The sequence below is a fragment of the Bombus impatiens genome, unplaced genomic scaffold, assembly GCF_000188095.3.
Source record: "Bombus impatiens unplaced genomic scaffold, BIMP_2.2 scf_1060, whole genome shotgun sequence".
Taxonomy (NCBI): Eukaryota; Metazoa; Arthropoda; class Insecta; order Hymenoptera; family Apidae; genus Bombus; species Bombus impatiens.
Genome location: NT_177479.1, coordinates 396414 through 413979, shown reverse-complemented (window position 1 = coordinate 413979; position 17566 = coordinate 396414). Strand labels below are relative to the sequence as shown.

General features: G+C 40.3%; 1 protein-coding gene and 3 non-coding genes across 5 annotated transcripts in view; 3 read left to right on the top strand and 1 right to left on the bottom strand.

The window, feature by feature from the left end:
• The window catches only part of LOC100748348 (sestrin-1), a 153869-nt gene that overhangs the window by 81162 nt on the left and 55141 nt on the right, over window positions 1-17566 (top strand). The window lies entirely within an intron of this gene.
• On the bottom strand, window positions 1813-1885 carry TRNAK-CUU. Its single transcript has one exon. It is a non-coding gene; the product is annotated as a tRNA-Lys (tRNA).
• TRNAK-UUU lies at window positions 7085-7157 on the top strand. The gene has a single exon. It is a non-coding gene; the product is annotated as a tRNA-Lys (tRNA).
• TRNAK-UUU lies at window positions 7253-7325 on the top strand. Its single transcript has one exon. It is a non-coding gene; the product is annotated as a tRNA-Lys (tRNA).

The window sequence follows — 17566 nt, the reverse complement described above, 5'->3', positions numbered from 1 at the left end:
CTTCTCTGGCAGATCGTCTTCTCTGTTTCGTTCTCTTACTTTTTTCGATTTCAACCGTTTCGTATCGTAAACATAGCTGTTCCGCTTCATACACAATTTCGTCTTGTTCTACCAATCGATCTATAAACCGAAATATCCGCGTGTTTTCTTCTTACGTGTATAGTATGAAAGTTATAACTGCTCGAGCTATGTATAAGTCACGAGCATTATTAGCTAGACTACTTAATCGCGACGGTGTTCGAGTTAATCTTAGACTGTTACTTTGTACTCTCATAATCGGTGCACGACAAGAAAACAGCGTTATCAAGGTGGCTATTAAGGTGATGATTACGTATTGTAATCAGTAACAGACTTGGGTAAACAACGATTAGAAATGTACATTGTATATAGGATACATATTCGGAGTTTGTATCAATCATTTGGTTAATAAATGGCCGTTCTGTTTGCCAAACTATAAAAATCGAACGTATCGGTATAGGTAGCACGCAATTGGAGTACTCCACACTTTTATTTCCAATCTCGATTAATTATTCATGAATATTTCTTTAGCAATCGAAGAATTTTATCTCTTAAATCGATAGATTTAAATCCATCCATCATCATCCTATTCATTTTATTTTCCTTCTTCCAAATGTAATAATCAACTATTCGACTAATCAATTATATTCCATAGCACATCCCTCGCATTTTCCAACCAATACAGTCGGAATCGGCAATTAGAGTCACGCGTTTCCAGCTAGATCGACGTTATTACAGAGACAGAGAGTGGCGATCGGAAACGGAAGGAACCACGGGCTATTAATTACGCATTGTCTCCCGTACGTGTCCCGTAAACCGATCTACTTTCGCTGGCCAGGGACGAAAGGCTGTGGTGCCGGCTGCGATCTACCGTGTCGTTCGATAAACACTTTATTTCGGGTCGTGTCGAAACGTTGCGGTGGTGTGCCGCATGCCGTGCACCACCTAAAAATACACGACTCCGCGGACCAGCCCTATCCCCCTCTGCACTCTCATCGAAACTGCACTCGAAAATAACTTTCAGAAACACCTGGCACCTCGGCCTGTCTATTCTGCACGTTTCGATCTCGCCTCCTCCTCTCCGCGTTATTCTCTCCTTCTCTTTTTGCCCTCGCAACGATTTTTCCACCAACGAGCGCACCTGTCCGACGAATTTCACTTGCCTCTAATCCCTACCACGGGCAGCAGGCCTTTGAAAACTTGAATTCACACCGGAGACTTCTAATAGGAGGGTTTGTCGGATAATATGCAGGAACCGGACCAAGGGAGCCATTTAAAGGAAGCAACGAATTTGACGCGCATCGTCGTCGTTCTACGAACTTGTCTGTGGTTTCGTCTACACGAAGGTGACGTTACGTCACGTCATCGTGTCTGGTTATTTCGTTCGAACGAAATCGGATTTGTCACGACGTGATGTATCTGATGTGCTTCTCCCTCTTTCTCTCTCTCTCTCTTTCTCTCTCTCTCTTTTTCTCTCCTCTTTATCCCTTTCTCCTCTCCTCCCTTCTACGTCTTTCCCTCCCTCTCTCTCTCTCATTCGTAGCTTTGCGAATCCATTAGTCTGTTGATTTTGATAAGATTACGCGAAGATTTCGATTATTTACATTCTTCGAGCGACTTGTACCTTGAAACGGGAAAAATTTCCGACACGATTTCGGTTTCGTGCGCGTGCAAAAATCCCACGACCCTTATCGGATGCTTAATTCTTTCGAGATAGACTTGTGGAGTTAAATCTCGGGTATACATGTCGTTGGTTTTGTGTGTTTCTGAGAAAAAGAAAAAAAGACTGGTTATCGCCCAACGTGGGGCTCGAACCCACGACCCTGAGATTAAGAGTCTCATGCTCTACCGACTGAGCTAGCCGGGCTACCTTGGCAATTGGAAGCACGTTCAATCGGAAATTGTTGGCGAATTTATCTGCAACTTGGAATTACTCGTCGAATTTTATAGCCTTGATAATTAATATTTGATGTGTTTACGAAGGTTTAAGGAATTAAGGGATTAATAAGGGTAGAGATATCGATGGTAATTAGAAAAGTCGTTGGCGCAAGATTCAATACATTCTACGCACATGGATATGTAATTATGACTAATTATATCTATTCTCTTATCGCCCGACAAATAATTAAACGAATAATCTCTGCAAAATAGAGATATTAGAGTGTCGGTAATATTGCTCTTATCACGATCAATTGAAAGACTCATTATTCCTTATTTGATGTCATTTAAAGGTTGCTTCTCGTTGTTAATGTTGGAACTAGCTACGGCTAAAATGCATAAAATTATCTGTCGAAGATATCGAGACAAAAGATGCACGGCAGAATACGTAAGAAAGGATTTCAAAATGGACGAATCAAAAGATTTAGGGACATCTCGGTAAAATGAATTTTCTCACGCAAAATCGAAGAGATTCGGTGTGAAGCCGGCATTAACTACCTATATTTGCGATAGGTTGATACTGGCAAGCTTCCAAGGGATGCTTGCTAGCACGTTGGGATTCTTAGAAACAGGCTGCTTCCCCTTCTTCTTCCTCTCTGTGTCTCGCTCTTTCCCCGTCTTTTGCCGCGAGTATATTCGCAGGTCGATGCTCGATCATCGGGTTTTCTAGGTTAATCACCGAGCTTTTCGACGTACACGCGGACGTAGCTCGTATTTACGAGCTTCTAATAGATCTTCGATACGATTCACGATCGATAAGATCTCGCCACGTCACGCGAATTTTACCGGTGGTCGATGAGCGACAGATATCTATTTCGCGATATGACGAGTTGCCAGATAAGAAAAAGGGAATTCCTAAATTAATAGTATTATTTGCCAATGATTAAAAATTCGAGCGACGATTTAACTCATTTTCCCCAGTTAACAGATGAAATTTTTAAATTTCATGAAATTCATAGTAGTTCAAACCTCTTGATCGATAGTATGTATACAGAGTGGTTGGTAACTGGTGGTACAAGCGGAAAGGGGGGGATTCTACGCGAAAAAAGAAGTCGAAAATATAGAATACAAATTTTTCGTTCGAGGCTTTGTCTTCGAGAAAATCGACTTTGAATTTTCGCTCGGTACGCGTGCACTTTATCACGTCTCGTTATAACGGATCTCATTGTAGATCGTTGTCTCGATGGAAAAATTAAAAAAAAATATTGAAAAAAAAATTTTTATTCCATATTTTCGACTTCTTTTTTCGCGTAGAATCATCCCCTTTCCGCTTGTACCACCAGTTACCAACCACCCTGTTTATTCATTTGTACTCGTGTCGAGAGGTCGTCGATGCTCATCGATCAATTGTTAATGTCGCTATTGTGAATGATTGTTGCGGACGTGTTCAGACACACGTATACATGACGACAGCGGAAAACTGTCGATTTCGACGATTGATTCGATGCTTCAGTGATCTAGTCATCCTTCCCACGACCACGATTGATAAACTTGATGTCCTGTGTGTCGCATAAACAGTAATAAATTAACGAATCGCGGTGTATCCTGCGCTATGGGCCTCCTCTGTTGTTATGGCCGGGAAATCGTTGTTTAAAGCGACGATGAGCCAACGCGAGAACGAGCTTCCAACGTTCCTTGATGAAATGCACTGCTAACGTAATATCGTACGTAACAACGACATAATCCTGACGATATATGTATAATATATAGTACGTGTCACATCATCGTAGGCGTCGCAGCCAGATTATTGGAACATTGTTGCTTTATTCGATTGCAACAGTGACGAGGTCGTTCGTAACTACGCTAAACGGAAATTACACGTGTAATCGAAATTTTGTCATTTCAAGTTCTCGGAAAGAGATTAACGATTTTACGTTCATTCAGATACTACATATCTCTTTTCGACGAATGACGCAGTTAGGGGAACAATATTTTTTTTGGAATTAATTATCACGAACTTGTGAATTTTCATGTGATTTTTTAAATATTACAATCTCTTATTACGTCGACGTTAAAAAGAATACATCATTGTTAAAAAAAAAATAGGTCAAGAAATAAGCGCTTAGTATATTGTATACAGATAATCGTAAAATCTTACTTAAATTTTAAAGCCATTTGATTTTAAAGTCATTGCAGTTTGTTTCGAATAAATATGCGGTTAAAACGAACTTCATACTATAATCGTATATTTGAAAATCGTTGTTCATGTGCTTGATGTCATGCCTTATTTCAATTTTACGCTAAAGATTGTCTCAACCCTCTGTTATAACGTCGTTTATCTGTCGGTTTGCCAAAACAAAGTCAGAGATCGAGATTAAGACGGAAGCTTGAGAAAAGCAGGCTTAAGAAATGACGATTCTATTTTAGATGCGAGTGTAACTGTGATTGCACGCGCGCTTTCTCGAGGCGCGTAGGAAAGCAAATTTCAAGCGAAGTCGTCAATCGTCACGAAACAAAGGTGGTCCGTGGGTCCGCGCGTAACTTCTAATATTGAGAACTTGACACATCGGGAAGTTAATGGCTCCAAGCCAAGAGGCCGTACTCTTCGAGAAACCTCTTCGTCTCCGCTGGACGACGACCCTGAATCGTCGCACAACCGTATCACACATGTATTCCAGAAATGACACACACAACTTAAACGAGTTCTTCGGCAAAAACGAGGAAACTATTTTTTAGAAGCTTCCAGTTTTCAAGCAAACTTCAAATTTTACCAATGTAATCACAACAGTCGTGTCTGATTACGATGTTAAATAAAAATTTGCTACGGTGAGGCTTGAGATATTTTCACGAACCACTGTACCTATGAAGCGTGCTTTAACGTTTTGACGATTCAATTCTCCATCAATTTCGTTGAAATCATCCGTGCGAATCTTTAAAAATTCGCTGAAATCGATACAACCACCTGAACCGTAACGCGTTTCCTGGATGATTAGTTTGGCCCTCGTTGCAAAGCTCTGGCCAACGGTTGGTGAGGAAATTCGTTTTTGTAAAGTCTAAAAAGGTCCGTTGTGATGGCAGTTGTTAAAGCTTGTAGAAACAACGAGATGGAAGAAAAAAAGCATGGGTTTCGAAGTATGTAATCGGTTCACTGCTGCGAACAAAGTCAATTACACGAAACAACATTGCAACGACGAACCGGTCGCTACACCGGTCACACTCTGTCGTGTTTTTTATGCACCGCTGGCCAGTTTCCTTGAATACTTCGAGTTTACTGTCTGGTTGCTACAAAGTAACAGGAATGAAAGTTCTGGATTACAATTTAGAACCTAGAGGTTTTGTTGCTTGTTAGACGACTTGATGAATGGTGGTATAATAGTGGTGTGTATACATGCGTTATACATGTTTGACGATGGGGATTCTTCCACTCGTTCTTAGCTCTTTTACCAGATCCAATTTTCTCTCTCTCTCTCTCTACGAAACGATCTTTTTCCTATCGCAACAATAGAAACATATTTTTCCTGATGTTTTCGTAAAAGGAATATAATATCATGCCAGTGTTCGTATCTTTGTTATCAGGATACAGATTGTGGTATCGTAATGTCTTTCCAAGTGTATGTGCGCGAAAACAAAAATACTAAAAACAAGGGCAACGATAATCGGTGAAGTCGAGGCTGAAATAAGTAATTTGTTAGGAATCATACATCAATTACAGTGATTACGACGTGACGTTCTGCAAACTTTCCTTGTCGAAACGAGCGACGATTGGGAGAATCCGGCGTTAACATAGTGGGGGGAAATGTGGCGGAAAACTTACGAAGCAGTTCGTGGAAAAATGTCTCGGAACCAAAGTTAAGCCGCAGACAGTTAGGTAATGGATAATCCGTTGTTCACTGATACAACAAACGAGCTTCAATTTCGTCCTGATATCCCAAGATTGAATACAGCAAGTACCAATAGTTTAATCTTATTACTATTTTATGGTTAACAATAAAGGTTAAGAATTATTGTTTCGACGAACGAAACTTCCAACGGTGTAATTTACAAGAAGAAACGGAGAGGAAAAAGTCGATTATTCGCTGCGTTTATCGTGGACCAAGATTTTTTGGTCGACGGATTTTCCACTCCGTGGGACTGGCGTTAGCAATTTTCTCGATACTATCTGTTCGATCAAATTAATTTCGCCTCTTTGATCGGCTGCCACAGGTAAACGATATTATTATGTCGTTACTAGGTGGTTGGTTAATATTCGTTTGGTTAACCCTTTACACTTCATTGGCATTGTTATAGCGGCATTGATAATGCAAAGAACTAAATTTCGTACTATTTTTGTTGATATAAAATGTAAAGGAAAGAAGAGAGGCATTGTACAATTATTAAATCGACGAACATGTATAACTCCGATCACAACAAATTTTCTGTGTGTAAAATTGTTAACTGGTTGATTTTTCCTTTTTATTTTTCAAGGAAGAAACGACAATATAAGAGTGATGGTACTCGGTAGGCGGTTAATTATCTCGACATGAATCGCTCAATCCTTATAAAGAATCTTTTGTTTGCTAAGAAAACAGGTATACGGACGCATCTGTCACGATCCTCGACTCGCTTTTTCCTTATCGGCGCGCGTAGAGAAAGATAAAGTTCTGCAAGATGTGCGTTAATATTTTGCCACGATTGCGCCGCAATTAGTTTCATCGTCTCTCTAACTGCTAACTACATCGTAAAGTGGACTAATAGTCCATCGTGAGCAATTACACGCGTGGAAAAAATGTTTGTTATTTTTATTTCCTTTCCTTTTTAACTCGTCAGCAAACGAGCGTTTGTTCGAGTCGAAGGGGTAAAATAATATTATCTTGCTTGGTTTATAATTATCCTCTGCGAAGTGACGTTTTTCTCTGATATCCGAACCTTTCGATTTATATTCCAGCACCGATCAATGCATCGCGATAAATCATGACGCTATAAACATTAAGTCAGTCGACGTTGATTCAGCTATTAAAATTGTAACATTTTATTCTACCTGGAAAGATGACTAATGGGTGCCTATATGATTTCATATTACGAAAAATATTTTTAGTTGAAAAGAAAGTTAATGAGAATTTTATAATTATTAAGATAAGATTATTATAGGGGTTGGTTTGAAAGGAGTTATGTGTGTATTTAAAATACCGTAGGAAGCGTTGCTTTCAACGCCTGGATAGCTCAGTCGGTAGAGCATCAGACTTTTAATCTGAGGGTCCAGGGTTCGAGTCCCTGTTCGGGCGAATATTCTTTTATACTTTTGTACCATCGAGATATCGAGCCGTCGTAATACGACTCGAGGAACATGTTCTGTTCATAGCTACCGTTCTTCCAGAGCGCCCGGATAGCTCAGTCGGTAGAGCATCAGACTTTTAATCTGAGGGTCCAGGGTTCGAGTCCCTGTTCGGGCGATTTTTTTTTTCACTCAAATATTCACTTAATAACACCTCGAATCAATCAAATAACGTAATGTAATCGTTTATTATAGTTTATGTAATTAATTAAACATGGATTTCATCGAGCATATCAAAATAATAACCGCTGTTTGCTGATAGTGTAACGCTAATAGTGCGAGTATTTCCGTGGCGTTCCTCTCTCGTATTTGCTACCATAGAACGGAACGTGTTTGCACACCGCTTTCCAATCGCATATCCAACATGTAAATATTATAGTGGCCGCAGTGTAATTCAATACCGATATTTTCCTGCAAGAGGGGAAAAAAATGTGAAGAATCGAGGTCATTGAAAACACGTTTTCTTTATTCTTAGGAAACGCTGTAATTTACCATACTTTAGCCTGCTCCCAAATAACCGACCAGTTGGTAAGGGTTGATGGAGTTGGAAGAAAATAACGTGGCATTTTTACATCGACACAATCGACATTAACATAACACGAAATAAGTGGTCGTCTGTAAATACGATCTTCAGCTTCTTCGCGCAACGTTCACTCTATTTAAATACTTGAAAAAAATGTCTCAGTCAAATTCGATCGACGTTAACTCGAGAATAGTTCGAGTTTCAAGTTTTTGCAAAATAACGTATTTATGTCCGACGATTTTTTCAGGGACTGTCGTTGTATCACATTGAATCGTGGTTATCTAATCTGACGCGAGGGGAGGCAGATCTTTTTTATAGTGTCTTTTTTATAGTGTCGAATAATAAAGAAAACGACGAAACGGTGAAACGGTATGCTTTTTTACTGTGGCGAATATAAAACGATGGTGCCGGAATACGATCTGTATAGTATAAATGCAAATGACAGACACACGTGTGTTCGTATACGTTTCCACGGCGATGTTCGTCGCCTACGATGTTTTATTTTTCGAATTGCATATACGACCGATAGCATATAACCGATCGCGAACTGAACGCATCCGTGTACATGTACGTGATTGGACAGAAGGACAAACTGTTTCAAGGCGAAAATGTTCGTGTTCGTTCTTATCTAGTTCGAAATGCGAACGAAGCTGAAAAACAAGAGAAATTGTGCAAGAATCGTGTCTGTCTCTTCTCCGCCCTCCCGTATCTAGCGGAAAAGTTGATTACACGGGAACACGTAAATCGTCGAAAAATTTCATCAGAATGTTTATTATAATATCGTTTACATGGCCACGGTTTCGGCTCTAACTGCCGTGTATTTATGCAGATAGCAGATGTCACGATAAATTGTACACAATGAGATCGCGAGTTTCGATGATATTTGTCGTGGATGCGTTATCGTCCGAGTCTATTTTTATCGATTCTTTTCTCTCGTTTCTATCGTTTCGTCATCGTTAAAAATACAGCTAAACAAGAAATAATTACCGTTAATTCAATGTCTTATCACCGGCTTGTCTCGATCGTCACTTTCCCTTTGCAATCTATTTACATTGCATATAGGATTTCAGCGTGTGCATCGTACCAGGTGTACAAAAAAAAAAGTTATTTACAATCGAAGACTGGTGCTATTATTGAAAAACAAACTGGGAGCTAGCACCACTATGAATAAATACTGCAGCTTTCGTAGAATGCATTTATTTGTTCTTCCACGAATTTAATGGTCGTGCTCTGTATTTGTACGGATAGTTTCAGTTTATTATTCCGTCAGCTGGTTATTTTTTTCCTAGGCGTTCTTTAACGATGTCGTATCCCCGCGAGTTCTTTTGTCTCTGGCATCGGGTCCGTGTACACTATGCACTGTACACATACCATGGGTGTTGACGGTGCTCCCACGTTTTTCCACCCTTCTCTCTGGTTCCGTATACTTCCACCGAAAGAAAGCTCCGCGCGCACATGTCTCTCCTCGATCCTCGTAAATTTCGTTTCTGTGAACGCGTTCTTTTACACGATACGACTCCCCAACGATGTGCATCACGCGTGTTACCACGTGGCATTACGTCAAACGGAGAGTTTGTTTTTCATTTTACCTCGTCCAACTATATATTTACGCTTTTCACCGGGATCTCCTGGCTTACGAGAGACAAAGCCCTCTTCTCTCGAAATACCAGATCCTGCTCACAATTTTCTTTTCGCCTGTAGCTTTACCGGTGAAAGTTTTGTCTTCGTTGCGAGTCAAAATAGATCTTGAACCGTTACGTGTCTCGCATGTTTCGTGCAATTCTCATTGTCTAAGATTTTCTCTGTTAAACGTAAAGAGAGAGATAATGCGTTTTAGTTACGATGATAATATTTTTCAACGAATACAATCTAGAAGAGAAACTAAATGATACTGATCGTAAGTCCTAAATAGTATCTGCGTCACGATCAGAAAAAGTACACTCTAATACATAGTACGTATCTAATACATGCAGCACTGTAGAATGTGCTACTGTTTTATCAGACCGGGATGAGTGTCTCTATTTCATTTTTCTTTGAAGTTTCACCCCTGACATTTAAAAGTTAAACAAAATTTACGACTTTCTTTAAACCTACATCCTGCCACTCCCCTATCTTGCGCAAACAGATGAAAAGTCTACGAGTCACATTGCACTATCCTTTAAGTCCATGCGCTAATCGCATAGAACACCGATTCTTCTCGCTGTTATCATGTTGATTTTTCTTTCATATAATAGGAATTCGCGTTCAAATAACCGAAATAAGAAGTTCCTTCCTATAAATAGAATTCTGTAAATTTCCAACATTCGTCCGTTCCATTGACGAAACCCGGAACGTATTCAGTCTTTCAGAGAAAAGATGCTCGAGGCTCGCGTATTTTTCCGTGTTTCTCGCGAAAGTTCCTCGTCAGACATCGCGATGAACCGTGCAGGTGCGAGGATTATGATGCAATCCTATTCAAAGGCACGCTGGCAATCGTGTCCTTGGCAAAGACCCGCGAAACGCTTCAAGGCATTATCCTTGAAACTGCACGATTATGATCGATCAGAGGCAACCGTCTGTCATTATTGTCCCTCGTTGCCTGACGAGTATTATCGATTACTCAGCTTAGCCACTTCTCTATTCGTCTCACGGCCATGGCAACGTGACGATCTTGCTTCTTTTCCGGTATCGCGAATCACCGGATGCAACTATTCGCCTCTCTTGCTCCGCTACTTTTGTCCACTTTTTCTTAGACGATTAAGGCTCAGGTCGGCTCTGTCATCGTAAATCACTCGAGTTAAGAACATTTTTTTGGGGAGATTCGTATTTTATTTATTCGTGAAACCTAGGAAATCCCGTTATCAAGAGAGAACGCTGATATGTATAAATCGATTCGTAGAAAAACCAGGGGTCTTTTACTAATCGTATTCGTGGAATTACTTTGAACAAACTCGGTAGCTATTAACGTTAAACAGGTGGAGCTAATTAGCATTGAAAATAAATGTTAGAATATCTGGTTTTTTTTGTACTTCTCTTACGTAAATATATATCTCTGTTGAAGCTTAAAAATAATGGCCAGAGAATAATTACTATGCTCGCTATTATTTTGAAGAAAAAATGAAAAAAAATAACAATTTTCGTTTAAAAGCGATAAAATTGCAAATACGCTTGTTAGTAAAATAACGGTTGGTTAAGACAATGATTAAAAATTAAAACAATTCAACGGGTCTTCCATGCGTAATATTTCCATAAAGTAATACAAGTACAAGAAGATCGTATATATTTAAAGATTCATAGAGTGTTGGAGAAAAGGCAAATGCAATTAAACGAGTAATTATCAACGGGCGAATGCACGTCATAAAACGGAAGCGATCGCGGCATTCAAATGCAAAAATCATATCGGCCGGACGATCGGTATTCAAGCGGCGGCCTGTTTATTTGACCAGGGGCATTTAAATGCATCCGAGTACTTCCGAGAAGACACTCCCGGCGATTGAATCTATTCAAGAGCTTACAGCATGCTTTCGTCGATCCTTTAAAGCTCGGTTCACACCGAATTGTCCAACCTATTTGGAATACTCTAGAGAACAGTCCAAACTCTAGCTAAACTTGATTGCGGTCACGTACAAATTTGTAATGTTCTTAGAACTGGGATTCTCGATTCCTTTTCATTGTAACTTTTGGATACACGTGATGGTGAAATGGAATATCGTACACGAATGGAATTTTGTAATTTAGATGCTTTTAATTTAAAAATCAGGTACACTTTTGCACACTAATTCTACCAAATGTCCAAACTGGACAAATCGTGAATGTAAACAATTAAGTAAAAAAAAAACTTTTGCACACCATAGGTAAATTAGCTTGTTTACATTCGAACCTGATCTTCTCTTATTATTACGTAAAAATGCTGGGATATTTCTTTGTGGAATAACATCCGTAAATACTACGTTATATAGATACTTGAAACTCTTTTCTCCAATATGAATAAAAGATGCGAGAAGCGAAATTCTAATTTTTAGTGAAAAGAATATCAAATAACAATTTTTGCATCGTAAATGTCACTTTGTTTTCTATGTAACTTTGGTTATGTCACAGACGCTTCTGGTAAAAATTTATCGAGACGCATAAATAATAAGTACTGTTCGATGGGCACCGTCATGTATAGCGTGTATTCAGTTTCCTCCGGCCCGTGACGAAGGTCGTACTCCGATTTACGCTTCCGTTCGCTCGTAAAACGACTTCCGGCGACACCTGCGCTCCTCCGATTCAAAGTTATGACCCGTGGCGATCCAGAGTTGCACGTAAACCGTTAACATCGTGTACATCTATCCGCGTTGCAGTGTCTGTATCATGTTCGTACCGTGCTTTACTCGATGCACCCAGGAACCATGTGTTAATAGACGCGTTAAAAAAACATTTCCCTTTATGACTATTATGGACGAGGAACATCGTTACGACCATCGGAACCTTGCAGTTTTATCGCAACGTCAGAGCTATCTCGCGAATACATGAATCACGATAGCCCGGAACTCGGTGTGGAAAGTTTGCGCCACGTTTGTCTCTCTAATCTTTGGCTTGATTCCAATTAACGTTCGTCACGTATTACGTTCGATTTGATGGATTCTAAATAATATTTTTTTAGGCTCGGGCTAGTCCCAAGCGCGTCGAACGGAAGCTTGAGAGTTAAACGAAGTCGAAAGATAAGAAATTTACCGAGATAAGCGTTAGAAAGTTGGTCGATGAATGGGGAAATAGTCCCCTCTTAGGAATCGATGTCGGGGAAATTAAATTTAAAGGAAATTTGAATTATGCAAATAAATATGTACGAAATTTTCACAGTGAGGTTCTTATCAGAATGCGGAAGACAAAGGTATAAAATATATTCAAGATAAGTTTCTTATTAGAATATTTCGAAGATAACAAATTTCTATTACCTCGCACTGCTCGTAAACGTATAATTTTCATAGATATATACGGTTTAGTCATATTACCGCTATTATCTTTTCATTGAAATGGGCTTCTGAAACGACACTACTTCCGAGGTATGACCTAACGCGTTTAACTGGCAATCAGAAAAGAGCAGGCTACAGTAGTCAGTCGTGGAGCAACGTAAACAGGAAGGGAATTAGAACGAGTCGTATATACAGGCGGTCCATTGCAAACAATGAACGGTCTGTTCGAGTACACCTTGCCCCTCTACGCTGGCTTTTTCCCTGCGTAACTGCCAGGGTTCTTCCCAACTCGTGTGTCTGCATTTCTCTCGTGGTTCGACCAAATTTAGAATCGAGCCGTATCTTGGCGTTCCGTCCGATCTAAGCTGTCTCTACTTGCTTTTCCCACGTACTGTCTTCTTTTATTCCAGCCTTTCCCCCTTCGTTATATTTCATGCTGCCACGAGCACAAATTTCTCCACGTGTCATTCATTTTTCCTCGATATCGACGGATTTATTTTCGGAAGTATATGCAAGACCGATCGTTGCAATCGTTTGCATTTCACCTCTTTTGTCAGAAATTTCTCGCGCGATATTTCGGCTTCTGTCGTATTCGACGCGTCTGACGTCATTGTTCGTACGATTCCTCCGAGGAATATGAATAATCCATAGAGCTGTCAAATGAAATTTCGCGACTGATATCGCGAAGGGTACGATTTCGCGAATGCAACTGCTCAAGGACGCGCGATATACTCGCTCGATAAGAACGAGATAAAGCCTATTACTGAATTTTAATATCTAGATACGTATTCGAACCGAGGGCGTATTCGAACTTTTCCAAGATGACGCAGTTTTCCATTTATTTGGCGCACAAATTAAATCGCATTGACGATATTCGTTATTATTACAGTACGATCATAATACGTTACATCATAAACGTTACTTTATACGAACATTGCGTCAGAAATAAAAATATAAAATTATCTATCTCGCAATAGTTCTTTTAAAAATACGATAAACTTGTTTACATTAGTTCGAGAATTTACCAACGTTCTTTACAAATACAGAATACCAATAAAACGAAAGAGACCTGAATCATAAAAAAAGGAAGAAAGGAAAAGTTCTTGCTTCTTTATTTTCCTCGAAATTGTTTAGCTTTTTTGAGTAGCCGCATAAAATACGGTTGTTCGTGGATCGCGTGAAAGGGACAGTTTTCTTGAAAGGAACTGTGACTGTGGGATGCTCGGGAACAAACACGTGTTCCACGAAAGGACTTGGAATATTTGTGAGTTGGACTGTGATGGACGATTCTTCTCTCTCCGGGGCAACTGGCCGTCGCGTCGCAGTCGGTGTACACGTCGATGCACGCTCAAACGTGTTCGTACGTGTTCGTGAATGTTCGTGAACGCGAGTCAAGTACCGAGCAGCAATCTCGGGCTGGCATTGCTTGCGGGAATAGCGAGGTGAGCGGAGCAGACTGCTTGGTGCCAGCAGTCATACGTATCCCTCTCTTTCGCCTTCTATCTCGTTTGCTCGTTCGGTTCTTCTTCTTTTTCTTTTGCACTATACCTCATCTTCCCTCTTCCTTCTTCCCTCTTTCGTCTTCCCGTTTCTTCCAACCCGTTTCTCCTCGTGTTCTTCTTCTCTCTTCGACGTTCATGCCCGGTGTCTTTCCATCTCTCTGTACCGTTTTTCCCTCGTCGCTGTTCCTTTTTTTTCTTTGTTACATCTATTTCCTTCTCCTCTGGTCGCTCGTGAGCTCGGAGGTCAAACTAAAGCAGCCAAATTCGCGCTTTTACGTAATCTTATCTGTTGGTGTATAATTGCGACAATCGTTGCACTCGCCTCGTGCACCAAGGGCGACGTGTTCGAGCACATCTAACTTCTGTAGGGATGTTAATCTGTGTGCAAGACTAGCCTTCGCTCTTTCGTGTAAATTTCTTTGATATTATCAGCGGAGAATTCTATCTTTGTCCCGTTGAACGTTTGGGAAGCAACGTATGTAGGTGCTCTTTATTCTCCTGTTGAGTGTCTTCAAATCGCTGTAAATAGAAATTTCCCTCTCATTCCGAATACAACTTATACATATACCGTATTTGAATCTACTATTTTCCTATTTGCTGATGTCGGACAAACTAATTGACCGAGTGTCGTTCGCGCAATCGTGGAGATGAAGAACATGGATCTTCATCAGTATTCGTTATTGGTTACAACGGCCACTATAATTTTCCTATATCGACTTTGAACGTTCTGGCTGCGACTCTGTACGTGCCGCAAAAGTTTGCAATCTACATATCAGAGCAGCGTTGAATCAACGTTAGTACATGTGTACACGTGTTAGTCTGCATTACGTAAATTTCCTGTGGAACTTTTCCACGGTATGTTGCCGGGTCGACGAATGCCACCCGTTCTGTATGGCCGATTATTTCTACTCGAACGTGCACGTTCATTCGTCAAGAGTATTCGATTCCAGTGTGTTGTGAAACTTTTGGCAGAATTTTCAGACGAATAAGAGGGAAAGTGCGAAAGAATCCCTTTTCACCAGATACGATTGACGTTAAAGAAGACGCGCGTGACGCGAAAATCAGTTCCAAGAACTGGTAAGAATCGCTATGGCCAGATATCGAGGCGAAATCTCGGTCAGTTAACGTGGCGATGCGGTGCCTTGTAACTCGGCAGCGGAAGTTGGAAGAAGCCCTCGCGGGGGAGATTCGGTAGTCTCGCGCCTGGTAACAGAACGAAAGACAGAACTGGGAGCTAATTTTGCAGCGGCGTGCATACACACCGGCAGAGATACCGGGCCCGACCTAAATGCATGTGCATACATCTGCAGTTGCATGTGCAACGTGTACACAATGCGGCACATGGCTGTGCATAGCATGAATACGGGAGTAGCCGGGTTGGCAGGACGATCTTGATGCCACGCGGATCGCATGAGTGCCAATAAACGTACACCCTTCCTATATGTCATCCTGATGATTTACGAGCCGATAGTTTCACTTATCGCTCGGCCAGTTTCACGCGTTTGCCACACTTCCGTTCATTATCTCTTGTCTCTCGCTTTTTGTCAGATATATCTCGATAACGGTTCCGCGAATTCAATCACTCCGACCTGTCTGCCGATATTTTCTTACTTATTTATTATTTTCACCGTTCTGTTGCACATCAACGTTTGTTCATTTTCCGTTCATTTCAAGCATGAAAGTCATGCTTGAAAGTAGTTGATCACTGCAATGTCAATGGTAGATGCTTGTGACAAGTACCAAAAAATGCTATTTTCAGGAACGTGAAAAAACGCGGAGGATTGTTGGAACAGATGATCTCGTGGATGGAATATTTGTTTCGTTAATTTAGTCGCCCGAATTGTTTTGTCTTTCCGTTTTACTGCTCAAACGTAGTCAGCGTTTAACCGTCAAGGTGAATCTCAATTTCTAAATATTCCAGGATTTTAGTCAGAACCCGAATAAATACAAAAATTTCTATATTTCCTCATTCTTGCGAATTTTTCGCTATCTTTCTTCTGGTTCTCCTCGCTCACGTGCCTCTCTGTTCGTTGCCATGCCGCTTCCGGTGAAAGAACGTCGGTCCTTTGTATTCAATCGAGTTATGCAGTTCGGTGACATATTACCGTATGGAAATTCCCGTCTTCGGTGCCTCGATCGTCGCAGAAGAATTCATTTTTCGTTCGTCGACCTGGATGAATATTTTTACGAACGACGGCCGCGACCGTGTCGACGTTACAGGTGTGTCTGAATTGCATTTCGCGATGCAACGCAGGCATAATGGCCTCTCATTGTCCCTTCGCGTCTTTTCTTTCTTCTTTCTTTCTTTTTTGCTTTCTTGTTTCTCTTTTAATTTCGGAACTCGTGCTCCCTGTTCTTCCGGATTCGCCTAAATATATAGTATAAATATTAATGTTGGTTCAGACACGGCCGGTAGTTTGAGTCAAGTAGCAAGCAAAGCCAAATATACACTGTGCACTGGAGGTTCGCTGTGGATTAAACGAGGATGAAAACGAACGTTTGTCGATGAATTAACAGTGTCAATTCGGCTTCGCTTGCTAACTTGTCTAAACTATGTATCTGAAGCAGACTATAGGTTCAAAGGAAATGTTTTTTTTTTATTTACATTTTACAATTTGTCCAGTAGGACATTTGATAAAATATTATAGCTTAGTGGTATAATAATATAACATGTGGATGGCTACCCCCAGTGGGATACCATCTTCGAACAAAGGAAATGTAAGAAAAAAGATGACAATGTAAGATGAAAAAAAATGTAAGATAAAAGAAAAAAGTATTTAACTTAAAAAGACCGTGGATAAAGATACTATAGTACAATTACAATATATTATATCGTCTCATACTTAATTCATGTATGTGAAACAATGTACTTGTGCCACTTTCCCACTGCGCTCTTTATATAATGAATTTATTCAAGCGCCAATCCACTTTATTAAACGATCTGATTATGTCCAAAATGTGTTACGGTTATAAAAGACGATAGGACGTTTACGTAAAGTCCATGTCTGTCGCCGTCCGACTGCGTAACGATCGCCGAGATGTACGGAAGCTTGACAACCGAACGACAAACAACAGATGGCAGTGAGCAAGTGTTTTCGATACATTCTTTGTAGAATTTTTAGTCGACGATGTAAGTACCAGCACCGTGGTTCTCTAAAAGCTTCTTTTTCTTATTACTTAATTTGTACTTTACAGTTTGTTCAGCTGGACATTTGGGAAATTTTTCTAACTTAATTGCTAAGTAGCATGTGGGTGGCTACTTGTGAGTTTGACTATTTTATTTCTTTAGTGAGATCAGTGGGGTGTTTTCTTTTTAGTCTTCTTTCTATGAGAGTTTTGCTCGCTTCAACAGCCATCTGGTTTGGATGTGTTGCCGTTCTTCTCTTGTATTTTCTTTTCT